Below are 19,493 nucleotides of genomic sequence, written 5' to 3'. Positions count from 1 at the left end.
GAATATCAGTCGTTTGTAACGGTGATCATGACTCGTGAAAATCTGGTGACAGTGGCAGATCTTCATGGTCTTTTGATATGTGAAGAGATTCAACATATGAATGCCTTACAGGAGCTTTCTACTATGAGTGTTCAAGTGGCTCAATCCCCTCTTTCTGCTGCTCCAAGATATGCTGATTCTTCTACTCATAGAATTTCTTATGAACCTCGTACTACTGGGAGAGGCTTTGGTGGTCGTTCTTATTCTCGTGGTTCGAATAGAGGTGCTCGTAATGGTCGTGGTGTTTTTCATTGTCAAATTTGTGATAAATATGGACACAACCAAATTTTGCTATCAAAGGAACAATCTTCAAGCACATGCTACTTTTACAAATATTTCCAATTCTAGATGGTTGCTAGACTCTAGTGCTTTGCATCATATCACTCCAAATTTGCATAATATCTTTCAACCTGTGGAGTATTCTGGTGGTGATTTTGTTCATATTGGCGATGGTTCAAGTTTGTCCATTAAACACATTGGCAATTCTGTTCTTAACTCTTGTCATAATGTGTTTAAATTATCTGAAGTTCTTCATGTTCCCTTTGCTTCACATAACTTGCTTTCTGTGAGCGAATTTGTCTCTGACAATGCTGTATTTTTTGAATTTCATCATGATTGCTTCAAAATTAAGGATCAATACTCGGGGCATACACTACTGACAGGTCCACTTGAGAATGGAGTATATTCTTTTCCACTGCTACATCCTTCTACTGTGGTGGTGTTGTTGCTTATTCTGCTCTTTCTTCTTTTATTAATCTCTGGCACCTTAGGCTTGGTCATGCTACATTTGCTATTGTTCATCGCATTATTTCCTCTTTTTAGTTACCTTGTAATAATGCTAGATCTTCTACTGTTTGTTCTTCCTGTCAGTTAGCTAAATCTCACAAGCTCCCATTTTCTTCTTGTGTTTCTAAAACTACTGCCCCCTTACAGCTTATACACTCAGACTTGTGGGGTCCTTCCCATATTGCTTCTAGCACTGGGAATAGGTACTATATCTCCTTTGTGGATGATTACACTAGATTTACCTGGCTTTATACACTTTCCACTAAATATGATGCTATAAAGTCTTTTCAAGTGTTCAAATCTCTTGTTGAAAACTAGTTTTCTACTTCCATTAAGTTTTTCCAAAGTGATTGGGGTGGGGAGTTTCAAGCGTTCTCTCAGTTATTACAGTCTTGTGGTATTGCTCATAGACGTTCATGTCCTAAAACTTATGAGCAAAATGGAAAGGTTGAATGCAAACATCGACAAATAGTTGAGATAGGACTGGCTCTTCTTGCTGAATCTGGGTTGCCTTTTACTTTTTGGGGTGATGCTTTCCATATTGCTGTCTATATCATGAATCGATTATCTTCTTCTCTTTTGAACTTTGATTCTCCATATCATAGACTTTTTGGACAATGGCCTGACTATACTTTTCTCAAAGTGTTTGGGTGCTGCTGTTATCCCTATCTACGCCCTTTTCACTCTCATAAAATGGAGTTTAGGTCAGCTCCTCATATTTTTACGGGTTATAGCCTCAACCACCATGGCTACAAATGTTTTAATCCTTTTACCGGGAAGACAATTGTGTCACGTCATGTTATTTTTGATGAGGGATTGTTTCCATACAAGCACAGGTCTACTATTGGTTCAAATAGCAATACTCCTACTGGTTTGGCATCATCTTCACATCAACTCAATACAGCTCTGCTGGTGCCATGTGCAGTTCCCATTCCTCCAAGCAATTCTACTGTGGGTTCTTCACATTTAGTTAGTGATACAACATTGTATAATTCACCATTTGATTTTCTGTACCTGGAATTGTAACACGACTGTTAATGATTCTTCTAAGTCTGTTTTTGATGCTTCTACTACTACTACTACTAATGGTTTAGTTCCAGAAGCTATGCCTAATGCTTGTTGTCATAACCATTATGGAGTTCTTTTGGATGGCTCTCTCATTAGTAACCAGGGTATTTATGCAAAAGAGATTGCAAATCCTATTGGAAACACTTTGGTAGATACACATACACGTGACTTAGATGCTAGCCCTCCATTAGTGGATTTCAATATTTCTAGTGATGGGCCTCCATTAGTGGATTTAAATATTTCTCGTGATGGGCCTTCATTAGTGGATTTAAATACTTCTTATAATGGGTCTTCATTAGTGGATTTCAATATTTCTTCTACTGAACGTCCTTTGGATGTGTTGCCTGGCCTACTATCAAATAATGAGGCTCTACCACAAATGGTTGCCCATTCTCATGCTTCCTCTAATGATCAACCATTTGCAACTATTGGCTTGGATAATGCTGTGTGTCATGGGTTTGATATACCTGTTGCCTTGCCCTCTTGTTCTCCACCAACACTGCCTTCTAGTACTCATCGCACCCATCCGATGATCACACAATCTTTAGATGGCACAAGTGTACCTCGGGTCCCTAAGAGTTACTATGCAACTCGTTATCCACTTCCACTTGCTCTTGTTGCTAACGGACCTACTACCATAGAGCCCTCATGTTATTCTCAAGCATTTAAGCACTATGTTTGGCGCAACGCCATGGATAACGAATTTAATGCATTGGTTTCGAATCATACTTGGGTCCTCACTTCCCCACCTCCTAATCGATGTGTTATTGGTTGTAAATGGTTGTTTCGCATCAAACGTCGATCCGATGGGACAATTGAGTGTCATAAGGCCCGCCTTGTGGCAAAAGGCTATACCCAAGAATATAGTTTGGATTATGAGGAGACTTTTAGCCCTGTTGTTAAACCTACTACCATTCGGATCATCCTTTCTCTGGCAGTTTCCTCCAAGTGGTCTATTCGACAACTTGATGTTAATAATGCTTTCCTTCATGGCCATTTATCAGAGGAGGTTTATATGCAGCAACCTCCTGGTTATATAGACTCCAAATTTCCAACACATGTTTGCAAACTACAACGTTCTCTATATGGTCTCAAACAGGCACCTAGGGCATGGTTTCAACGCCTTAGTTCCTTTCTACTTCAACTTGGGTTCACTGGTTCCAGAACTGATTCTTCCTTGTTTTACCTACACGGTTCTCGAGGACCTCTCTACATTTTGATATATGTTGATGACATATTGATCACAGGGCCTTCTTCTCTTGATATTAATGCTCTCATGCGCTCTCTTTCTTGGGAGTTTGAGTTGAAGGACCTTGGTATAGCCAGGTTCTTTTTGGGTGCGGAACTTATCCCTCTTCCTACCGGCTTATTGTTGTCTCAACAACAGTATATTAGTGAGTTATTGCAACGGGCTGGACTCTCTGATGCAAAACCCGTCTCTACTCCAATTGCTTCATCTACGAGGTTAACAAATGAAGGGGGAAAACCTATCCTTGATCCATCTTTATATCGGAGTCTTGTTGGCGCATTGCAATATGTTACTCTCACTCATCCTGAGATTGCTTTCACTGCTAACAAGTTGTGTAAGTTTCTAAACACACCATTGGAGGATCATTGGATTGCCCTTAAGCGGTTGCTCCGCTATCTTAAAGGCACTCTACTCTATGGACTACATATTACACCTTCTGTTACTTGTTCTCTTATCGCCTATTCTGATGCGGATTAGGCTGGATGTCCTGTAGATTGCAAGTCTCAAGGCAGCTATCTTATCTTCTTGGGTGACGACTTGGTCTCTTGGTAGTCTCATAAACAAACCATTGTTGCACGCTCTAGTACTGAGAGTGAGTATCGGGCCCTTGCCCTTGCTACGACTGAACTTATATGGATTCAGTCTTTACTCACTGAATTACGTATTTCTCAAACTACACCTCCTACTTTGTGGTGTGACAACCTTGGTGCTACCTATTTGACAGCCAACCCTGTTTTTCATGCTCGCACAAAACACATTGAGGTTGATTTTCATTTTGTGCGTGACAAAGTGGCTAAGCGGGATCTTGACGTTCGCTTTATTTCCACCACTGATCAGTTGGCTAATATTCTTACAAAGGGTCTCTCCTCCGCCCGTTTTCGCTCTCTTCGATCCAAAGTCAAGCTCCTCGCTGGACCCTTGACTTTGTAGGTGGGTGTTAAGGAATAATATATTTGTATTCTATATTATTCTTGTATTCCAGTTTTGCCCTCATCCTTTGGTTATATAAATAAAAGTGTTTAACTCACTATGGGTTAACACGAGAATTCATTTCAACAAAGACGTCTCATAACAATTTTTTCTTGGATTTCTAATGGTTGCGGAGAAAAAAACAAGTAGAAACCATTTTTTTTAACATCTTATTAACCAGTAAATTGGGTCAAGGGTCAGGCAATTAGTGTGTGTAGATTTACAAAACAAATGACGTTGAGGATCTCTTGGCTAGCGATTCTACGTCCAATCAAGCAAATGGGTGAATAATGAATACACACATACAATTCTCATCATAAATTGACCAACACCTATACAGAAAACTAGCCATTGCTGGTGCTTAACTATAACCTAACTCAAATGCCAATGTTAAATAATATATATGTAAAGATGGGTTCAAGATCATATACCTCAGTGATCTTGAATGTTGCGGATCTAAACAAGTGAAGTGCGTCTTTGTGTCCTTTTCATTTGCCTTCTCATATTCTTACACTCCACTTTATTTTCCATGTTTCAAGTTGGCGAACCACAGTGATCAATGTTTATGATTGATTTTTTTCCAGAAAGATGTCACAGCTCAACAAGGAGAGGAATTTGAATTTTCACAATTACCTATTTTGTATTTGTTCCCTCTATTTGTCATATTCTTTCCCTTAACCCTACGTGCTTACTTGGTGCTGCACTTAGACTCAACAAAGTGAGGGCAACGAACATTAGAGTCCCACTTAGTCTCAACTTTATGAAAGGGCAGTTATCTAGGAACTAAGTGTAGAAACATGGGTTCCTTGCCATTACTGTTAATTTGTATACACATACATGCTTATGGAACTACGTGCTCAATCAATTGAGTTGCAACGCGATAGGATCTTACCTGATGGGGTCATCTCATATGCAGAGTTCTTGAATCTACCTATCCGTCTTCCCATCCCATCCAAGTGTCAATTACCTATCTTGTGTCCCTCTAGTATGGCTTCCTAATGAGGATCCTTCACTTCCATATCTATGGGTTGGCTTGTGGGATTCACCCTTAGGGCACACAACATAGTGGCACTCGCTCTCCCGGGTTTTGAACCTACCATATAAGTTGGGTTAGGATTGGTAGGGGATATCAGATTTGATGTTCTCGAGGCATCTGGCTCTCTGGTGGAAGAGATTACCCAGCAAACTATTGGTGGTCATAGTGGCCATTCTCCCATTAAGGAACACGAATACCACTAGAAGTTTTAACCATCTCTCTTGACCAACTGGAATCACTTTGCCAAGATTATGGCATTCCTATTGAGTATGTTCTCCGCCTTCCTGGCCTTTGTGATAGGGTCAACAAACCGTGAGGCCAAGAGTTCGCTCCTTACTCGTATGCCTTGAAAGGAGGTCTGAGGTGGCCTTCTTTGATGTGCTCCATCCTAGAGCACTATCCCAATCATTGGTGCATCTTAGTCAACTTCATTTTCTTTTGCCACAGCCTCAACTTCGGGGCTACATTGAACCTGTTCTTGAACTTCAACACCCTCACCTAGCACTTCCATGATGGGTGGTATTCTTTTATTAAGAAGTCCATTCGGGGCTACTCCATCAAAGTTCTAATTGAGATATCCTTTCTTAACAACTAGTGTTGGACTAATCGTTATGTTTTCTACACTTGTCCATCTTGTTACTTCTCAACTACCTATAAAGACCTGTTTGTAAGATCCCTGAAAAAATTGAACAAGAGTCCTGAGCTAGTAGGCATCAAGGAGAAAGTGTTGTTGGAAATGCTTCACGAGTTGGTGGAGTCTATCCACAGCCATAAGCCTAGAAATCCAAACTTGATAACCCTTCATTTCAGGTCCACGAACTTGGAGTGTCAATAGAAGGCAACTATGGGCCACTCGAGTCAAGGCCGTGGGTTCAGAAGTTGAACCCGTGGCCACGGATAATGAAGGGGATGACCCAACCACCAATGCTTTAGGGAGAAGAGAGTAAACCAACAAGATGGGTTAAAAAGGTGAATTTGGCACGCATGAAAATTGAGACTAGAAGACCTCAATGCCAAGGTAAATATCACCATTAAGTCAAGCATGTGTTTAGAGGAGTCTCTCAACCAAAGCCTGATGGAAAGCGCATTCGGATGAAGAAGTTATAGAGGTGGTCTCCCGGCGGCAATTGGTCCAGTTGACTGACTGCCTTCACCCAGAAAAAGACAATTTAAGAATTTTGATGTCTAAAACCCTATTTTATGGTTCTTTTGCTTCTTACATGAATTGTTTATCATTGTTGGAGGCTGAGAGCTCAAGTGGAGTGGAGAGCTTGATTTTGGGTGAAATATTTGGGGATTTGGGTGCGTCGAAGCGCGAATCACAAGGATAAATGCACGTGGAGGAAAGAAAACCCGTTCTCTTCATTTGTCATCAAATTTATTAGAGTATTCATTATGGTAGATGGCATTAATGGTGGTTGATGAAACTAGTGGATGATATATGATTCTCATTGTGTCTCTCAACCCTATTGAGAGGTGATTTGTGTTATTTCCCCTGTTTGTGTTTGAATCACCATCTTAGAGACACTCGCAGACAACTTTTTATCAACCAATTTGGGGGTTTAGGTTGGAGACGTTGTTGGGTGTTTTCGGGAGGCATAAACACTATTCCATTGAAGCTACAAAACCCCCAAAACTTGAGAGTTTGAAGTGAACAAGAGAGAAGACCAATCTGTTTGCAGCCCGGGGGCTGTCGACCGAGGCCTTGGTAAACCTTGAAAGACCAGCCCTCCCTGGGTTTAATCGGGTGACTTCATTCGGTGTTCGGTCTTTGTTCGATTTGGTTCCAAATTTTAATTCAATTATTCACATGATTTCGATAGTTCTTGGGTGATTATTTGTCTTATCGATTACTCACATTTTGGTCTCTTGGAGAGTACTATGCCTATATACTCTACCCTGAGTTGTGGGTTCACCATTGCTTCTGGTACCTTGCATTTTATATAGACTATATGTGCATTTGCTCTAAGTGTTTAGATGCTTAGCTAAAAACTCATATCATGCATCACTCTTTCCCTAGGGATATTGAAGTCAAGTGACTTGTGATAGCGGCTTGCTTGTGGTCGCCCAATAGCCTATTGGAGTAGGTGATGGGGTAAAAACAGATCATGTGTCATTCATAGTAGGGTTGCATATAATAAGGGGCACATGGGTGACCAATAGCATATTGTAAAAGGTGAGGGACAAAAGGTAGCCTGCTTATTGTATATTGTAAAGGAGTGACAACTGTACTTATACTAGTCTTTCTCTATAAATAGGTTGTAATATCTTATTCATTATTATTGAAAACTAATTCTCACATATATGGATGATCATATTGTTAAAGGAGGCATAGTCTGAGCTGGATGGTGCCATAGGATACAACTTTTCCTAGATAGGAGAGGATATCAGACCAAGTTGGTTGGTGCCATAGAAAGGATATCCAAACCTAGCATGACGTAATGATGTAGATGACCTCTTGAATAGGGTTAGAAAATCCTTGACACATGCCAGATCTCATGACAATGGTCAGGGTGAATGAGTGTGGCCTTATTCCCCAACCATGGTTGTTGATTGGACTATTAACCCCATACCTTGGTTGTTACACCTCATTCATTTGTTGTCATTGGGGTCTATGTAAGACTTCCTAGAGGAGGCTGGTGTTATGTCCTAATGTGTGTCTACCTAGATAGAGACTAACATGGTTAGATTCATAGGAGCAAACTTGCATTTACATTACATCTTTACATTTAATTTACACTTCATAACTATATACATGTGTTAAACGCGTGGTATATGAGTGTCTTTAGAGATTTATAGGAAGCTCTTTCTTTAGATTTATTGATAGGTTATGAGGAAACCACATTTCGGAGAGTTCACCGCCAATGGAGTCCTATAAGGGGCCGACAGGAGAGATCGCAGAGGCACACCGCGATTCATGCCCTTGCATGGACTACTCCTATGGAGTCCAACCATTCTGAGAGCCTGAGTAACTTGATTGGGAATGTGATTGCCTTGATTAATTTGAATCATTTACATATTTATCGGCTTGTTAGGCTATATTGTTAAACAAGCTTTTAAGCATTTCTTGATAATACTTTGAGACTTCTGTTATTTTATCTTTACTATTAACTTTATTTTAACTCTGATTATAACTCTGAATTTAATCTTGGATAACTATAATATTATAATATTTGATACCTTTATTATTCCTTGCTCTTTGATTATGCTATTGTGTATGGTGTGGTTATGGATTGGCCATAAACCGAAGTCCTTGTGGTTATGGATCATATTCATAGGTATTCGGGTAAGTTTGATGCCGGCTGGGAGGGGGTGTGATAGAAGATGGTATCGAAGCCTAGGTTTACATGCAATCCTAACCATAATACTCCATAGTGGAGCATCTTGAGTCACCGATCCATAAGTGACTCAACTAAAAATGGAAGTGAATAACAGATACAAACCTTGGGCTAGAAACCAAGAATGAATAATTGAAGCATGATGGATCTAATTGGAATAATACACACTAATGATATGAAACTCAAGGTCACATAATGATAGTAACCAAGCAAAGCATAAAGCACAAGACGTAGATGAAACAAACATAAGCGAATACATAAGTTTTAAGTCATGCAACCCAGGGATAAAATCTAGGAGCGTGATAAATCACGCATAATAAGTACAAACCATGTCCATCGTTAAGATAAACTAAGATAAGATAATAATAACAAGAGCATTATCGGACAAGCAAAGGACATCAAAGTCGCATGGTGGTGGAAGTGGAGACAAGTACTATCGAAGGAAGTCCTCCCGATGCCACTTGGCTTTGCACATCAAGTAGTTGCTAATAGATATCTCACTGCTGAGCCTCAATATCTACCACATGATGCTGCATCTGGTGCTCAGGCTAAACCTTTGCACGTGCTTGACCTTGGCCACCCTCACCTCCCTCCTATGGCATCTTAGGTGAGTGAACTCTTTCTTGAAGACTCATTTGGGAGATAAGTCGCTGCCAAGGTGATCCACCAAGCCTCCCATGAGCTCCTTGGTGTTATTAAAGTCCACTCCAAAGTGCCAAAAGATCCAGGTCAAAAGGCACTCGAATATCAGGTTCACTAAACCGGGGTTGTCCACTTGATAGATCATAGTCTTTTGTAAGACATAAGACAAATCTATGGGATACTCCATGTAAAGGGTAAAATTGACAAAGGCTTGAATAAGAGAGATGTCATCTTGGTGCCCTCCAATGGGCACGATGTTCCGACTCACTATCCGAGAAATAATCCTAGGGGAAAGAAGAATGAACCCACCTTGTTGGACCCGATTGCACTCTTGATTGCAGAGCATAGTAAAGATCAATACACACTCATCATAGTGGAATCATCACTACTAGGAGAAATCCATCTCCACTCATTTGGGACATACTATAAACCAAGATTACGGGAGAGTCTCCATGGAGAAGTGAATAAAGGTGTTTCATACTTGGGAAGTAATGGAGAGCCATATATCACCTCCGCCAAGGTCCTCCTCAATGAAAGTTAGGTTACTACAAAAGTAATTGATGAGCTCTAGGTAAGCGGGCTCATTCATAGCCAACATGCAATTCCAACCCAACATCTCGAACCTCTCTATAACTTTGAATGGCACTATGACACGAACGTCCACTAGCCGTCTGTCCTTGATAGGCGTGTTCCCAAAATGGTTATAGTACATGAGCTCTACCTCTATGGTGACGAACAAGTCAAGGTTCTGGACCCCACATCCAAGACCCCGACCAACTTCTCAACCACCCATAGGTGCTCATCTACTTCCATGATGTGCCATTAAGAATCTGATAGATGGAAGGAGAGAAAAAAATGAAAATGAGAAAAATGAGGAAAAGTTAAATTTTTAGAAACTCATGCAGATGGGATAAATGGAGTGCAGTTACAAACTAAAATGCATAAGAGATTAATAAAGGAATAGTAGAAAGCACAAATCTACTCTAAGATCTAAGTTGCACTAGTAAGAGATGAAAATTCAAAACCATGAAGAACTAAGAGAAATGAGTTGTTTTCCTACGATTCACAACTAAAATATCGTCAAACTGGGTGTAGAAGCTTTGTAGAGGCCTAGAATCTGCCAAGGAGTGAAGTTGATTTCCTCTCCAGAGCCAAGGAACAAAGAATATAAGGAAAAAGTGAGAAAAACGGAGAGGTGGTCGCCTAGTACAGCTGACCCACTGCCCACAATAGGCAGTCAACTGGGGTGGTCTCCTCGGTGAGATGGCCACCATTTTGGCTAGGTTGACCGCAAGTTTGGGCAAGTCGAACCGATTTGACTTGATTCAGTGCTTGAATCGGAGGGGCAATCGACCGACTGGTACCCACTGATCGCACGATCTCTGAGAATTTTGCCCACCTCTAGAGAGCAAGAGGTCGATCGGGCAGTCGACCTATGACTGATTGGCCCTTGCATGGCACATTTAGGTACTTTGATGCCTTTTAATGTTGTTTATATGCACATGTTTGGATTGAATGATTATATTTGATTGGATTTGTGCATATTAAATTGATGATCAAGAATAGGCTTGTTTGAGTTGAATGATGGGATTTTTTGTGATTTTATCAGGATGGTTAACTTAAGAAACCAAAATGTTGGAATGGCAATGCAAATAGTTCTAGCCAAGAGAATGGTAATGAGACCCCACTGCCACAAGCCGGAGCACAACAACCACCTTCTCTCCAAGGTGATAATCTTCCTAATTCTCCACTGGTGGTCATCACCCAAGATGTCTTGAATTTAATGGGCAATATGATGTAACAACAACAAGCCCAGATCAATACCATGATGCAAGGTTTCATGGTGATGCATCAATCAACTTGAGTGGTTCCCTAAACAACAATGAAGTGGACACTTCTACTTATGGAGGAAATGTTGAGAACTTTGGATGAGGACCTCACATTAACCTCATGGAGCATTTCCTCAAGCTCCAAGTCCCTTTACTGAGGCGATAAAAGATTCTTTGCAGCCAAGCAAATGGTTGAGAGAAATGGAGTAGGCATTTTTAGGTACTTGCAATGTACTGAAGCTTAAAAGATTCTTTCCGTGAAACAAAAGCTCCAACATGAAGCGGATGCGTGGTGAAATGCCACCCAACCAATTTTGGTGGCCCAACATCTAGAAGTGACATGGGAAGTATTTAAGGATGCCTTTTGCAAGAATTACTTTATGGAGTCCATCAAGGATGTAAAGGAAATAAAGTTTATGGCGCTTCAGCATGGATCCATGACAGTTCTTGACTATCAACAAAAGTTTGAGGAGCTCTTCTTCTTTGCTTCTGCTTGATTATCTTCACATAACAGAAACTCTAGCATGAAGCAAATGCATGGTGGAATGCAACTTGCTCAGTTTTATAGGCTTTGCATAACAACGACATTACTTAGGATATCTTCAAGGATGCGTTCTGTAAGAATTACTTCCTTGAAGCAGTGAAGGATGCCAATGAATATAAGTTTATGGCACTTGTCCAAGGACCCCTTTCGGTGTTGGAATACTAATAGAAGTTTGAAGAATTATTCTACTTAGCTCCTAAGTCAATAAGTGGACAAAGAAAAGGAAAATAAGTTTTTCAAAGGACTTCGACCTTCTATCAAGACCTCTTGGTTCTGCCTATCGAGAGCTATGCCCAAATGGTTCAGAATTCGAAGAAGGTAGAAGAGTCAGAAAAGGAGAACTATTGTCTCCAATGGACTTTGCAAAGCAACAACACTAGCTATGTTGATAGAGGTGATAGAAAGTTTAATAGATCAGCTCCATACCCTGCTCCATCATTTCAGCCTAGGAGTGTGGGCTGGATATAGGAATGCACATACTAGATAGTTTGGTCAGAGTAGTGTCAATCAACCAATTGGTACTACTCAAGCCCCCAGGCCAATTTATGTTAATCCAAGGCCAATGAATTAAAAGACCTCTGGTGCTAGTGACTAGTGCGGCATAAAAAGGTCCTATTTGTTTCTTTTGCCATTAGACATGAGATTATGCTTGTACTTTCCCTCGAAGGAATAGTCACCAACGGCAACTTGTGGCTAAGCCAACACAAGCCCCTCCAGCTGGAAAACTGTATAGTGTCACTGGGACTGAACAAGATCAAAGTCACGATGTTGCAACAGGTGCGCTACTCGTAGCTTCAGTTCCCGCTTTTGTTTTGTTTGATACTGGTGCATTTCATTTCTTCATATTATTTCCATTCATAAGGAGAACTAGGGTACTTACTACTATAATATCAAATAAGTTGCCTAAGTGTCTAGTGACTAGTATACCCACTAGATCAGTAGTTTAACTAGACCAAATAATAGAAGCTTGCCCAGTTTAGTGATCCTTGATATGAAAGATTTTGATGTAATCTTGGGAATGGATTGGCTAACTGCACCCAAAGTAGTTATTCTCTACTCCTTGAGAAGGGTGCAGTTCCAGCTTGATGGAACTTCATCTTTTGAATTTCAAGATGATCAAGGAAGACTTAGTAGAAAGACTCTGATTGCCGTTATGCAAGTAGAAGCATTAAATGATGCACTTTCCACCAATGCCCCATTATGCAAGTAAAGCATTGGTGGAAAGTGCATCACTTAATGCTTCATCAGGGAGTGGAAGCAAGAAAGAAAAGAGAATTGAAGAAGTCGAGGTAGTAAGAGTCTTCGTGGATGTCTTTCTAGAAGACTTATTGGGTCTACCGCTAGAAAGAGAATCGGATTCACGATAGAATTAATTCTAGGCCCGCTTCTATATCAAAGGCACCGTATAGGATGGCACCCATTGAGTTAAAAGAAGCGCGGAACCAGCTAAATGAACTCCTAGAGAAGGGATTTATCCAACCAAGTGTATCTCTTGGGGAGCTCCAATTTTGTTTGTGAAGAAGAAGGATAGTAGCATGCGTTTATGCATTGATTACCGGGAGTTGAATAAGTTGACTATCAAGAATAAATACTCGCTGTTAAGAATAGATGATCTCTTTGATCAGTTGAAGGGAGCAACAGTATTCTCAAAGATAGATTTCAGATATGGGTATCATCAACTTAGAGTAAAGCCAAGTGATATCTGTAAGACAACATTCAGGACTCGGTATGAACATTACAAGTTTAGGGTAATGCATTTTGGCTTGACGAATGCTCCTGCAGTGTTTATGGATCTGATGAACCGAGTATTTTATGATGCATTGGATAAGTTTGTGATTGTATTCACAAACGATATCCTAATTTACTCAAAGAATGAAGAAGAGCATGTGGAACATCTCTGTCTTACTTTGCAAAGACTGAGAGAGAATAAGCCTTCTGCTAAGTTCAGCAAATGTGATTTTTGGTTATCTAAGGTAGTTTTCCTCGGCCATGTAGTTTCAACAGAAGGAATCCAAATTCATCCTGATAAGGTCAAGGTAGTTGCGGATGGGATAGACCTAAGACTGTGACCAAGATTAGAAGCTTTTAGGGAATGGCCGGATAGTATAGAAGTTTCATAGATAGCTTTTCTAGATTAGTTGCTCCAATGACTAAGCTTACTAGAAAAGGGGAGAAGTTCATTTAGAATGATGCTTATGAAAAGAATTTCTAGGAATTGAAGAAGAGATTGACACGTGCCTTAGTGTTGACCATACCAGATGACTCTGGCGGATTGACAGTCTATATCGATGCTTCAAAGATTGGTTTAGGTTGTGTTTTGATGCAACATGGAAAGGTAATGGTGCATGCCTCAAGCCAACTGGAAAAATATGAGCGAAACTACCATACTCATGATTTGGAGTTAGCGGCAATAGTCTTTGCCTTGAAGATTTGGTGTCACTATTTATTCAGAGAACGAATCGCCATCTACATTAATCATAAGAGTTTAAAGTACTTATTCACCTAGAAGGAGTTAACATAAGGCAATATTGGTGGTTGGAGTTGGTTAAAAACTATGACTATGATATTCCATATCACCCTGGGAAAGCTAATGTAGTTGCAGATGCTCTTAGTAGGAAGAGTAAGCAAGAAGAAGTGGATTTGAATCCTCTCAACAAACCACTACTATACTCCATCTTAAAGTTTGGACTAGAAATTGTTCTAGAAGGATCTCAAGTAATACTTGCAGCTAGATAGCAAGGTCAACCTTGAGAGACAGTATAATTTCCCTCCAAGTTCGAACCCAGGGTTGAAGGAAAAGATTGAGAAGATTGCTTCTAGTCCACAGGAAGAGTCCGATTTCCTTATGTCTATCGATGGTACTTTTACTTATAAAGGAAGATGGTGTGTATCGGCAGTTGAAGAACTTAAGGAAGAAATCCTAAAAGAAGCACATCAATCAATATTCATTGTACATCCCGGAAGTACCAAGATGTATAGGGATTTGAAGGAACACTATTGGTGGATTGGATTGAAGAATGATGTGGATGACTTTGTGGCCAAGTGTGACACTTGTCAAAGAGTTAAAGCTATTTGACAACCATTGTCAGGACTTTTGCAACCTCTTCCTATTCCTAGTTGGAAGTGGGAAGACATCACTATGGACTTCGTTACTAGCTTACCTCGAACTAGCAAAGGGAATGACACTGTGTGGGTGATTATTGATAGATTGACTAAATCAACACATTTCATCCCTATGAAAATCATGTACACCATGGAGGTCTGGTAAGTATAGTATCAAATAGAGATCCAAGATTTACCTTTAGATATCGGGAATAGTCTCAGAAAAGCCTTGGGAACTCGGCTGAATATAAGTACAACGCGTCATCCACAAACCGATGGATAGTCTGAGCAGACAATTCAGATCTTAGAAGATATGCTCAGATCTTGTGTAGTGGATATGGGAGGTAATTGGGATGAACATCTAGCTTTGGTGGAAATTTGCCTATAACAACAGTTACCAATCAATAATAGGCATGTCTTCTTTCAAAGCATTGTATGGACACACTTGTAGAACCCCATTGTATTGGACCAAAATTGTGAAAGAAGAATTCTAGGTCCAGAGATGATAGAAGCTACAAGTACAATGGTTGATATGATCAGAGAAAGGATCAAGACATCATAGTCAAGGCAAAAGCTTATGCAGACAAAAGAAGGATGATCTGGAATTCCAAGTTGGGAAAAGAGCTTTTTTGAAAGTATCACCTTTGAAAGGTGTAATGAGATTCAACATCAAAGGAAAACTTAGTCCTCGGTACATCAGACTATTCGAGATTGTTGAAAGGGTTGGAACAGTTGCATACATACTAGCCTTACCCTGATCGTTAGCCGGTGTGCATGATGTGTTCCATATACGATGCTATGTCAATGTAACAACCCCCGTGTTTCTAACTCGGAATCCGTATTGCAGATCCAATAACCCGAAGGTCAAGTCGGATTAAGTTGTGGAGTGTCCGGATAGAAGTCCATAATCCATACCCTAAACCCATGGATCTGGATTCTCTTGATGATGAACCTGCCTTACTGGGAAATTGGATCCCAGGCAAAAGTCAAAAGATGTTTGAAGGTGTTCGGATTGAAGGTAAGACTCCCCCATGTGTTGTTTAGGGTTAGGTTGAGGTTGGGAGTCAACCCCTTGAGCAAAGCACCCTTGTACTGCAAAGTACTTAGGGGCGGTTGCTTAAGGCGGTTGATTGGGCCAATCAATCTCCCCAAGCGACCACCATGGTCTGCTTGCGGGATTTTGCCCTAATTTGCCCCTGTCCTCTATAAATAGAAAATCCTGTGTTTTTAACTCATTAATATATTTGGAATTGCTGTTGTGGACAGTTAGGATGCAGGAGACATGTGCTAGAAGGTGAGGAAAGCATGATTTGAGATCTTGATCTGTTTCCCTCGTCTATTTGCAAATATGGCTAAGGTAAGTGAACCCCCTTCCCTCAATTCTCTTCTTTCAACTTTGGAATGGTGTAAATTCATCTCCTTCATGTTGGGGTAACCTAATTGTGATTGGATGTATACCATAATCAATGTGTTTGAGAGGATCTTGTCCAAAAATGAATCCCTGTATTCGTATAAAGGATGGATCTAATAAAGGGAGATGATTTGGGTGTTAAATCTCTGTTAATTTTAGGTTTCTGATTTGCTCCTTTGTTATAGACTTGTTAAGTTTGGAATTCGGGTTAAGATCATCCCAAAACTGGATTGATATTGGATGATCAAAAGTCTAAATTTCGGAGTTGGAAGATTGTCTGTAACTGGGGCGGTTGCTTAAGGCGGTTGCTTGACCCAAGCGACCAGCTGGGTCACAGTGACTGTGTGAGATTTGTGTTTGCTTTGGTTTGACTCATAACTCTTGTGTATTCTTGTAACCCTATGTTTAGGTGTTCTCTGAGTCTACTGAAGGTCTTGTAATTGTGGTTTGGTTGCATCCTTTTAAGCTTTTACTTAATTACAGGTAATGACACACTATCTTGTTTATATGCAATGACATGTATATGATGAATCAGTTGTTTCCTATATTATTCATTAATCATGTACATTGCTGTAGTTGTTTAATTCACTTCAATACTATCATATACTTGCTGTTTGTGTTATATTTATATACTGAATCACTTCATGATATGGAATGAATGGTTATGATATGATCTTGATTGATGTAGTGTAGTTGTGATGGAAAGGATATCCACTTGGTTATCTTTGCTTGAGATATCAGAGGGTTGTGGTATGGGACACATGCTTACTGATGCCTTCAACACTATCATAAATTCTGGATGACATACCTAGGAAGTCTAGTATTGCATGGCTAGGTACCCTACATGCTATTACCCTTTCGGTAGGGGAATTGAAGCCGAATGACCCGTGACAATGGTGATGTGACTCTGTTTCATCCTACAGTGGTAACCGTAGAGACTCAGTGGTGCATTGTTGTTCATGCAATGGTAGGGTTGTATATGTTAGGGTTGAGTTCATGGACGTCCAAGGAGCGGCCCGGGTGTTGTGAGGAGTCATGAGAGCTTTCCACCCCAATAATGTGGATGACCATAGGGAATGGAGTCCAATAGCGGTAGTCAGTCCATGAGGATTCTCATTCCTAGGTTGTGAAGGATACGGAACTGAGTTGGTTGGTGCCATAGGGAAGTATTTGGACTTCATATAGTATGTTACTAGTATGAACTTGCATTGGATTAGAATCCTTGACATGCGCCAGTACTCATGCCAATGGTCATGGTAAAAGAGTGTTGACTTAATCCCCAGCCATGGATGTTTGATGAGGACTTGACCCCTTTGCCCAAGATCCCAATAGAGATAACCAGTCCATGAGGGATTAGAGTGACTAAACCTACTCAGAGGAGGGTTGGTGCTATATCTTAAAGCATGCCAACTATCTAGAGACTTGCATAGTTAGATCTTAGTAGCATTCAAACTTTTGAATATCATTCATATCATATATGCATTACTAATTGTGTTGAAATATGGATGATAATGTGTTATCTTTACTAAATTCGTCAGAACTCATTCATTTCTTTGTATGTTATATTAAATTGTACAGATGGTTTCACGTTCTCGGAAATTGGAGAGAATTTGTATGATTGAACCCTCTCATATGAAGAAGATGTGGCCAGTGGGAGATGGAGATAGCTTGCTTGAAACCTCCTGCAGATGCTTGGAATGCACTTATAGCACCCATTGATGGCCAAAGGAGGTAGATTGTCAAACATTTTGAGGATCATATGGAAAAGAACTGGAGAACATTATTTAGTTTATTTTGATTGCTTCTGATGAACTCGATATTCTTTTGAACTTAATTTTACTTATAAAGGTAATGCACTTGAAATTTAAATTCAGCGGTAAATATTCCTATTTAACATACACACATGCCTAAACTTATCCAAAGAAACCCTCTAAAGCTATCAAGCATGATTATTTGAGAAAGGAATTACTTCAACCATTTCAAACAAATTTATAACCATAATCCTATGTAATTTGTCATTCACTAAATGAAAGAACATATAAAAAACATGACAAGCATCCAACATGACAACAAAACATTCTCTATAATAGAATCTTGGTTAATCATACAACTTCTTTCATAAATTTTCTATGAATATGTTATTTATCTGAGATAATAAAATTTAGCAAAAGTGGACTTTCAGTCCTTCCACCAATCTTTCTCTCTTGTTGTCCTTTCCTCGCAAAAAAATATGGGTTTAACTCCTAAACAGTGATTTTTTTTTTATTAAAGTTATAATTATTAAATAAGGCTCCAAGTGGGTAAAATCTTAAAATCTAGCTTCAATTTCAGTGGTTTTATGTTGTCATATAAAATTTTTACCCACCTGCAAAGTTTTAATTTAAAAATACTTTCAAAAATCTAATTCCAAATCTGAAATTATTTGTTTCTCAAGAAATTTAGACTTAAATTCAAGTTCTTAAACCACAAAATCAAGAGGAAAAATCTCCATTAGAGAAATCTCTATTTTTTTTTTTTTTAAACAAAACCCCCAAATCCACCATTTCTTCTTCAAATGGACAAAACCAACATGCCATTTGAAATCCCCAATTCAGTCATTTTGATAACAAAGAGTTAGTTTCTTACCTCAATTCAGTCTAGATTCTCAGAAACTTTTAGCAACTTCCAAAATCAATTGTCTTCAGTCAAATTTGAAACAAACTCAGATTTATAGCTCTTCCTTCAAATCGGTTCTTTTGCATGCAACTTCAACCCTCGTTCTCAACTACAAATAGTCCCTTGAAACCTCTTTTCTTCCTCTTTCTTTCATTGTTTTCACTCATCTTTCTTTTATTCCCCCCCCCCCCCCTTCTCTTTGAAGTTAACAAAGAATATGAAGAAAATGAAGGGCCATACGTTTCACCTTTTATTGATTCAGATTTTAAACCACTTTATGAACCAAACCAAAAATTACATGGAGCTAAACCATGAAGCAACTTAAACCCAATTTAAAATCCAATTATCTTAGGCCCAGAAGCTAATTCATTAACTTAAAATTGACATTGGCCCCATGAAAGCCCAATACTATGAATGAAAATAAAAAGACCCTTTTAACAATCACATACTCGCTCTTCTCTTTTCCTTTTTTTTTTCTTTTCATTTGCATGTATTTCTTAGGTAAGAATATCAAATACTACCTTAAATGTCATGCCCACCTTGCTTCATGTCTACCACATCTCTTCTCTATCCCTGACATTTTCAAATGTAAAATATTATTAAATTCATAACAATGAACATTACCTTCTCTGGAAGAGACATCCAAAATATCAAGACCCTGCATTATGATGCTTTTGTGATCAAAGTAATGTTGGCTGGCTGTGAAGTTCACCAAGTCCTAGTCAACACTGTTTGTCAGTAGACATTCTTTCTCTAGAGGCTTTTCAAAAGCTCAACTTAAGTGAGAAGATGTTCATCCCATGTGGTGCCCATTTATATGGGTTC

General features: G+C 39.5%; 1 protein-coding gene across 1 annotated transcript in view; it reads left to right on the top strand.

Moving 5' to 3' along the window:
- LOC149024205 (uncharacterized) overlaps window positions 1-17,892 on the top strand; it is a 72,609-nt gene extending 54,717 nt beyond the window's left edge. Inside the window, exon 4 of the mRNA XM_089144512.1 lies at window positions 17,592-17,892. The gene's annotated coding sequence lies outside the window, so the exon portion shown is untranslated. The remainder of the gene's footprint in view (window positions 1-17,591) is intronic.
- The last annotated feature ends 1,601 nt before the right edge of the window (window positions 17,893-19,493 follow it).

The sequence above is a fragment of the Hakea prostrata genome, chromosome 2, assembly GCF_041222555.1.
Source record: "Hakea prostrata isolate BN-2017 chromosome 2, UWA_Hpros_2, whole genome shotgun sequence".
NCBI classification, from domain to species: Eukaryota; Viridiplantae; Streptophyta; class Magnoliopsida; order Proteales; family Proteaceae; genus Hakea; species Hakea prostrata.
This window is presented reverse-complemented; position numbering and strand designations above follow the sequence as displayed.